Source organism: Pinus tabuliformis, chromosome 2_1 (genome assembly GCF_031772625.1).
Source record: "Pinus tabuliformis cultivar Carrire ecotype Pingquan chromosome 2_1, CPIR1, whole genome shotgun sequence".
NCBI classification, from domain to species: domain Eukaryota; kingdom Viridiplantae; phylum Streptophyta; class Pinopsida; order Pinales; family Pinaceae; genus Pinus; species Pinus tabuliformis.
Genome location: NC_142299.1, coordinates 13,861,998 through 13,871,072, shown reverse-complemented (window position 1 = coordinate 13,871,072; position 9,075 = coordinate 13,861,998). Strand labels below are relative to the sequence as shown.

General features: G+C 41.8%; 1 pseudogene; it reads right to left on the bottom strand.

Moving 5' to 3' along the window:
• Positions 1-5,121: 5,121 nt before the first annotated feature.
• LOC149198444 (ALA-interacting subunit 5 pseudogene) lies at positions 5,122-5,538 on the bottom strand (annotated as a pseudogene).
• Between the last annotated feature and the right edge of the window lie 3,537 nt (positions 5,539-9,075).

Here is a 9,075-nt window from a genome sequence, read left to right as displayed (position 1 = left end):
GAGCCAAGTGGATTGCAAAACTCATAGAGTTCAATATAGAGGTAAACCCCACCAAACTAGTCAAAGGCCAAGGCCTGGCTCAGCTTATGGTCGAGGAAAATTGTAGTCTGCTGGACATAAATTGCATAGGTGCAGATTCAGGTGTTGAACAGGCAGAGGAAGCAACAGAAGAACAAGGGCAGAACCAGTCATTGGCTGAGAATTTGGCTACTTGTGAGTGGTATTCCAGTATATCTCATTTCTTGTTAAAGCTAGAAGTCCCTCCAGGGCTCAGCTCAAGTCAGGCTAGGACCATCAAGCTTAGAGAAGCCAAGTTCTGTATTAATAAGAACCTGCTTTATTGGAAGGATCCATCTGGAATCCTCTTGAGGTGTCTAGACAAAGAACAATCTGTGGAAGTCATGCACCAGTTTCATTCCAGCATCTGTGGAGGGCATCATTATTGGAAAACCATAGCCCACAAGATCCTGAGGGCTGGGTATTATTGGCCTACTCTATTCTCTGATGTATTTTCATTTGTGAAGTCTTGTGACAGATGCCAGAGGTTTACAGGAAGACAACAGCTGAAATATTTTCCCCTAAAGCCAATACACACCAATGGTCCCTTTCAGCAGTGGGGTTTAGATTTCATAGGGGAGATTAATCCACATTCCAGTGGCCAGCATCGGTGGATCTTAGTAGCCACTGACTATTTTACCAAATGGATTGAAGCCATACCCACTAAGAAGGCTGATCACCAGGTTGTCATGAAGTTCTTAACTGAGAATATTTTTACCAGATTTGGCTGCCCGACCAAGATAGTTACTGATAATGCAGTAGCTTTCAGAGCAAGGGAATTGGTGGACATGTGTGAATCAATGGGCATTAAATTAGTGCATTCTACCTCATATTATCCTCAGGGCAACAGCCTGGCAGAATCATCCAGTAAAAGCCTGGTAAGGATAATCAGAAAGTTGTTGGAGGACAACAAATGGAACTGGGATTCCAAGCTGAAGTTTGCGTTGTGGGCTAATAGAGTTACCACCAAGAAATCCATTGGGAACTCTCCATTCAAGATGGTGTATGGTACTGAAGTTGTTTTTCCTATCCAATTGACCCTCCCAATGGCCAAGTTCATGCAAGAGGAGCTGGACGAGGAAAGTGACATGGAAAGGAGGATGAGTGACTTAGTTGAAGTTCACCAGATTAGAGATCAACTGATTGAGAAGTCATTAGTGCATCAAAAGAAGATCAAGGAGGTCTTTGATAAAAAATCAAAGATGGACAGTTTTCAGGTTGGTGACTAGGTTCTCAAATGGGATGCATTGAAGGAAAAGAAGGGAAACCATGGTAAATTTGATGCCTTATGGATAGGACCATTTATCATTGCTCGAGCTCAGATGAACAACACTTTCACTTTGCAAAATTTAGAGGGGGAAGGTGTTTTTGACGGCCCAGTCAATGGGCGGTTTTTGAAACTTTATTTCGTTTAAGGCTTTAAAACCTTGGTATTGTAAATATGTTTTTTAGTTTATTTCATATTAGTTAGACTCCATGCCCAATGGAACACTATGTAGTAGATTTAATCTTGTTGTTTACTGGAAAGGCAGTGGTCTACAGTTCTTGAAACCTCACAGGGAGGCTTTCATCCCCAGAAGGAGCCAGTGTTAGCTCTGAAGTGCAGCGCTGCCATATTGGAGGCTAAAGGAGGGAGATGATCTGCTTTGATGTCCCGGATAGGGCCCCACACGGGCCATCACCCCACTTTCCTCACCCTTCCACTTACCTTCCATTCTACTCATTTCCTAACCCAACCCTCACATCCCCACGGGACCCTCTTTTCGCCTTAAGCCTAAATAAATTAACCCAAAAACCTCGAAAAACCTTACTTTTCCACCCATTCGCGCCCTCTGCACATTTCCCAAGGACATATCGTACCACCGTGTCCCTCCGCCATTGATTTTCCCCCCGTTGATCCCATGGCCCATGCCTCACCTGACCAATGGAACCTTCCCAATCGTCCCCCGCCGTCAGATCTGACGGTTATCACTCATATCGCACAGGCAACTAGCGAGAAGAGTACCCGCCTGATGAAGGCGGTTTTTCTCTCTCTTCCGCTGTGACGTGTCATCTGCTGAATGGAATCGGGCAGACTCCACCATTTACCACTTACCGCCCGAGCCAAACCACCCCCGGGTGTTATCGTCCGCACACCTCCTCCACCCGATAACTGTCCAATCTACTCACCTAAGATCTAACGCACCGGACATGTTCCGCTCCCACCACGACCTCAAGCCTCTTGCGCATGATCTCCACTGTGCATTCCCCTTGATCCGATGGCCCTCATTCACGATCGCTCCCGATCACCCTCCACCTCTCTGTCACTTCTCTGTCCGTCCGATTTGGCATGTCCGTCCACCCATGCACCTCATACTCCACTCCCTATTTGTTACCCAAAGGGGAAGGTGGTCAACTCTGTCAGTCTGATGACAGTTAGACCACTGAACCGAATTAACAGAAAGAATGGCCAAAGAAAGAAGGACATAGCACGATCTCTGCAAAAAGAACTAAACAATCATGGAGCTCCACTGCCATAATCAAGCCAACCACCTAACAGGGTAGCGCGGTACCAGAATTAATTAATGTTTTCGTAATGGAAAGGAAACTACGTCCTAGAATGCAATCAGACAGTTAATGACAGTAGGTGGTCGATTAAGACATCTCCAGCCCTAAATGGCTAAGGATCATTGTAAAAATAAACTATAAATCGATGAAAGCAAGATGTGATCAGGGTTCAACTTCTGGAGACTTTAGATGCTCTGTTCCTTGCAGTGTCTTATCTTCATTTTCAGCAATACAAGCTTCTTTTGTTGTTACATGCTCGATGTCCATTTCCCCTCCTGTTCTAAACTTGCACCTGGATTGGTTTATTCACACTTTCTCCTATGTCTAATGCTGGATAATTGTCATCTTATCTCTGCATTGGTAACTTGGATCTGTTGTTGAATAGGTCATCTATGTTTCTTCTGTATCTAGCGCTAGATAATTGTCATCTTATCTCCGTTTAGATAATTTAGATTTACAAGTTTCATTCACTGGCTGCAGTCGACCATCATATGTTGTGTATGCATCTGCTGGTGTGATTAGTATTCTTCATTCATTCACTTGATCTACAAACTATCGAGCATTAGTGGTCTAAAGCCTTGTAGGCTGAGGGTGTTCATGCATGTCTAGAGTGAAAACAGGGTTGAAGTGGTTATCTGGCTTGGACCAAACCATCATCTATTCCAATAGTTTCTAGAACAATATTGAAGATTATATGTTACCAGTGATCTCCGAGCTACAACCTACGAGAGTTTCCTAGAGTGATAACAGGATCTATGATATTGCAACTACTAAATTCAAACCTGTGGGCTATTTTGGGTGATCTTTGGTTGTTGACTGTCCTAATTTAAGGGTGTCACAAGTCTAAGCATATAGTTTGAGGAGGGTCGTAGTCCTAGTCACATTTGTGAGGAGTCACGGGTCTGTTTGGACGACTAAAAACAACTTGAAACTTAAGCACATTGAAGCAAAACTTAAGTGGAAGGCAGTAGCAACAATTAGGAGGCAGTTTGGAGGAGTTTAAGTATGCTGATGTGGAATTTCATCTTGCCCTAACCAGTCAGCCCAACCTACAACAAAAAGACACCAGGTTTGAGTCTTTTGAGAGTAGTCTCTTTAACATAATGTTGGAACAATTTGGAGATATCATTAATCTCGGTGAGCATTGTTTGAAGCCTTATTGAAGTAGTTCTTGAGAGAGCGTTGTTTGGAATTGCATTCAAGCCTTTTGGAGAAGAAGTTGGATGACCTTGTTGAGCACATGAAATACTTGTTGTAGACCCCTATAGAAGCAGACATGTGAGCATATTTCTAGTGTCTTGGATCTGTGACACTTGATTTGGATTTTTGGGCATCTCTTGAGAAGCAGTTCATTAAGCGTCATTTGGAGGAACCTTGACAGTATTTTGTTTGAAAAGGATCGTTGTAAAGCAGCCCTTGAACCCTTGAAGAGGCGTTGAAGACTTGATCTAGGAAAAACAACCTAGATACATTCTTGAAGACATTATTATGTATTATTGAAGATCCATTAAAGAAGTTTTTAGAGTAGGCTTAGAGCAAGAAATTGTGAGGCACTTGAAGAATTGTTTGGTGCAGACTTTGAAGAATATTGATTGGACCCTTTTGGAGCAGCTTATTGAAGATTCTTGGAGACCTTTGGAGCATGATTGAAACCCTCATGGAGTGACCTTGAAGGAATTTACTTGGATATCACGAAGATTTGACGTTTTGTGGTTGATTAAGTTGTCATTGATGAGTTAAGTGAGGGCATTGTTGAAGGTGAACTTGAAGATATTGTCAGGGCTTGTTGCAGAAGACATTGGAAGCCTTGAAGAACTGTTGAATCCATATTGAAGATCTGAAGCAGTGGGTTGGAGCCCTAGAGGATTGGAGTCCTCAAGAAGACCAGGTTGGAGCCTGAACCAGCTGAGAGGGTTGGAGCCCTAGAGGATTGGATTCCTCAAGAAGACCAAGTTGGTGCTTGGCAAAGTACAAGTTGGTGCCTAGTAGATTGAAGATTGGAGTCTTCATCTAGGGTTGGAACTCTTGTTGACACCTAATCTTCATGATTGGGAATTTTATGTAAATAAATAAATTGGGAAGGTGAACAGTCATCAGGAGATGAACTGGACAATCACTCCCTATTGTATATAATAATGGGTTACCTATGGAATATACACGAATCAGTTTTTTTCTGCCTTTGGAGAGTTACTGCCTGGCCTGACATGGTATCAGAGCCAGTTCTAAAAATAGTCGTAACTCCCTTCATCTCTGCCACTGCCTCTGTCCTGAAATAGTCTGCCACTGCCTCAGTGCTGAGCGCTGCTCTGCCTCTGTCGACGGACTGACATGCCCAGAGATGCGTTGGTGCCTCCACGCAGGACTGTCCAAGCATCATTTCGCTCTCACCCAACGCCCATGCCCTTGGCCAAGGAATAACCCTGTATTGCGAAATTGTGTGACCCGTTAACAGTATTGGTAACTGATCTCGAGCTCATCGCCGTTCTCAGGGATTCCATGCGCAGCGGAAAAGTGGTATTATCGTGAGACTTCTTTGAGGTCCTCCTCAATCCGTCCATACAGCTTCCTGAAGGTTGGAAGTGCGGCTAGTCGCATCCGCACCATAAGATCCTCGTCCCCACTTAAAGGGATTGATGAATTGAGAGTAGCACTGCCAATCGGAGTTTCATTCTGAAAATTCGTGGGAAAAACGTCCTTTCCATATTTATCTTGACGATCACTTTTCCACGCAATACCTTTCCTGTTCACTGTCAGCGATGTGTCCCCTCTGGAGAAGTTGTAAGTATCATTGAACAAACTCCAAGCTATGAGACCACATGGAATAATTGCAAGATTATTTCCCGTTGTTGCTTCAGGGTCACAATCTGTTGTGGTATTCCCACTACTGGCATAAAGTAGCTGATCGTCATTTATGTTGGTAACGTACCTGCACATGTTTATAATACATAAGAAATGTCCTAGACTTCTTTGAGTCTCCCTCGCTCAGGTATCGGAGCACCTGCAGAGAGATTGGGAGAGGCACGGTCCCCTGCCTGCCCTACCCCGCCGCTGAGCCACACTGCAAAAACAAAGATCAAGAAAGCTCATATTGCATTGCTTTCTCCTCCACATCGACATCATCATCATCAGAAGGTTGTGTATACTTTCGTCGTTTCTGTTTATTGTGTACATAGGTTGTGTTGCCTTTGTGGGGGATCTGCCATGTAATTTTTTATGTTCTTTCTGGGCAGCCCCGTATTTTTCACCAATTAATGCCTGAATATTAGTATTGCACAATTTTTTTATCATTTGAATGGTAATGCTGCGTTGAAGCATTAAAGTGATATTGAAGTGATATGTACATAATATTTCAATGAAATGTTGATGCTTCTATCAAACATTAGAGGGATTTGAAGAAAATATAGTTCATAAGGCTGTAACGTAAGGAAGTTTTTTTTATCAGCAGAAGTTATTTATCAGCAGAAATTTTTTTATCGGCAGAAGTATTTTTTATAGAAAGCATTCAATCATCTCTATGGTAGGAATAGTTCTCACTAGCAAGGAGAACTATCCTGAATGGTCCCGGATGATAAAACACACCCTCATCTTCAATGAGTTGTGGAAGGGAGTGTGTGTCGGAGAAGGAGACAATGACCCAGTGCAGCCTACATCAGACAAAGAGCTCGTCATTTGGGAAAACAAGAACAGCAAAGCCTATGCATTAATCGCAGCATCTGTAAATGAAGAAGTAAGTCGCCATATTTCATCATATTCAACTGCCTTTGAAGCTTTACAAAAGCTGAAAGAACTCTATGACTCACATTCTGCACTTGAAGTTGTTCAGCTCATGATTAAACTCTTCACTCTTGAACTGAAAAATAATGATCCTCTTGCTCTTGCATCTGAAGTAAAGTCTATAATGCATGACATTAAATCCACTAAGGTTGAGCTGGATATCCCTCTTATTGCTTTTCTCGAGGCATTCTATCCTACCTACTCCAATTATCTTGAGTCTTTACAAGCAAATGGAAATCTTAAAGATATAACCTTTGACTCTCTTGTGAAAAAGTTTGTTGAAAGAGAGAAAGCCTTTGGAAAGAAGACAGCTCCTGAATCTTCTGAAGAGACTGTGTGCCTTGCTCATAAAGAAAAGCATCCTGCTCAAGATTCTACAAGAGGAAGAGGTGGACGAAGACGAAGAGGAAGATACTTCAGAGGCAGGGGGGCAGACATTCTCAAGGAGAAAAGGCAGATCTGCATTGCATTCGCTGCAAACGAAATGGATCACATGATGCTTCTACATGCAAGCTACCATGGGACAAAATTGAGCAAAAAAGAAACCAGCAGAAAGGTAAAACTGATGATACAGACAAAGGTGAAGCACCTGAATCCGCTCACTATATTGAGCCACAATGTAACATTGGAGTAAATGAAGATTTGTTTAATGCTTCACTTGCTTGTTCGAAAAATGATTGGTTGCTTGATTCAGGAGAAACCTGTCATATGACTCATAGAAAAGATTTTTTTGAAGATTTCACTGACAATGTTGATGGAGCAGTATACTTTGCAGATCAGTCAAAAATCAAGCCATCAGGGCTTGGCACAATCAGGCTTAAACTGCCTGGTCTTCCAGACTTTCTTCGGGATCATGTTCTATATCTCCCACAGCTCAAGAGAAACTTGTTGTCCTTGGTCCACATCCGCCAGCAAGGTCACTCCATTCATATGTTTGATGGCAAGCTTGAGGTAAGAAAAGCATCTGACCACTCACTTGTCATGAGGGGAATAGAAGAAGAAAGGCTTCTCAAACTGCAAGGAACCTCTGCTCATGCACAACATTTCTCATATATTTCTCATCATGAAGAAGGTACACTTCCATCAAGTTTATTATGGCATGCTAGATTTGGACATTTAAACTATGACAGTCTCCGCTTATTGAAGAAAAATGGTGTTGCTGGTTTGCCTACAATTCCTAGGAAACATAAGCAATGTGAAACTTGCATTCTAGGAAAGCATAGCAAATAGTCTTTTCGTGATTCACATTCAAGAGCACATAGGAAGCTTGAACTCATTCATTCAGATTTATGTGGTCCAATACCTGTTCCTTCTGCAAATGGAAATAAATATATCATGACATTTATTGACGATTACACCAGAATGTGTTGGGTTTATTTATTGAAGAACAAATCTGATGCTTTTCAAACATTCAAGAATTTTCATAAATGGATTGAAAATGATGCACAATCTCATATTGGGTCTATTCGCACTGATAATGGAAAAGAATATACATCAAATGAATTTGAAAACTATCTTTGCCAACATGGGATCAAACATCAAACAACTGTGCCTTATAATCCCCAACAGAATGGTGTAGCTGAAAGGATGAATAGAACAATCTTGAATATGGTACGATCCATGCTTTTCTTCAAAAATGTAAAGATAATGTTTTGGGCTGATGCTGTTCTATGTGTTGCATATATAAAGAATAGATGTCCATCTAATGCTATAAGAAACAAGACTCCTTATGAATTGTGGTATGGACATGTTCCTTCGGTAAAACATCTCAGGATCTTTGGTTCCACCTGTTATGCTTTGATACCAAAGGTACATAGAAACAAACTTGGTGCTAGAAGTCGTAAGTGTATCTTCCTGGGGTATTCAAACACCTCTAAAGCATACCGCCTCTATGATGAAGTAAATAAAAAGTTTGTTGTATCTAGAGATGTCATTTTTCTTGAATCATCCAAATCTGACAATGTTGTTGAGCGGCAACTTGATCGCTTGGATAGATTTGCAAAAACGAAATCATTTCAAGAATTTGATAATCAGATTCCACATCTTGAAGGGGGGATTCCTATACTAGATCAACATGTGGAATCTTCTTCTGAAGAACAATCTCCCCTGCATGAAACTCCAACAACGGATGATGCTTTAAGTGATGTAATTGATAGAATTCGGAGACTCAATCTTGATTCAGTCCCAACTCAATCAACAGAGCAACCTGGACCATCTCATAAAGGTCCCCCAAAATGGCTGACAAAGACACTTGAAAGTGTTCATCCTGATGAAATTGGAAAAACAGGAACCAGAAATTCAAACCGACAAAATAGAGATGATGTAGATGACTCTAATTCACCTATTGATATGGATGTTATTTATGATTGTGAATTGAAATTGTCTACATATTTTGAACCAACTTCCTTCAAAGAAGTTGCTTCTCATGATGAATGGAAAGAAGCAATGCAAAAGGAGTATGATGCTCTCATAAAGAATGGCACTTGGAAGCTGGTTGATCCTCCATTTGGAACCAAACCAATTGGCTGCAAGTGGGTCTACAAGAACAAGTACAAAGCTGATGGCTCACTTGACAAGCACAAAGCTAGGCTTGTGGCAAAAGGTTTTGCACAGAAGGAAGGGGTCGATTATGTGGAAACTTTTGCCCCCACAGTAAAATGGGCCACCATCCGGACACTCTTTGCTCTAGCAGCTCAG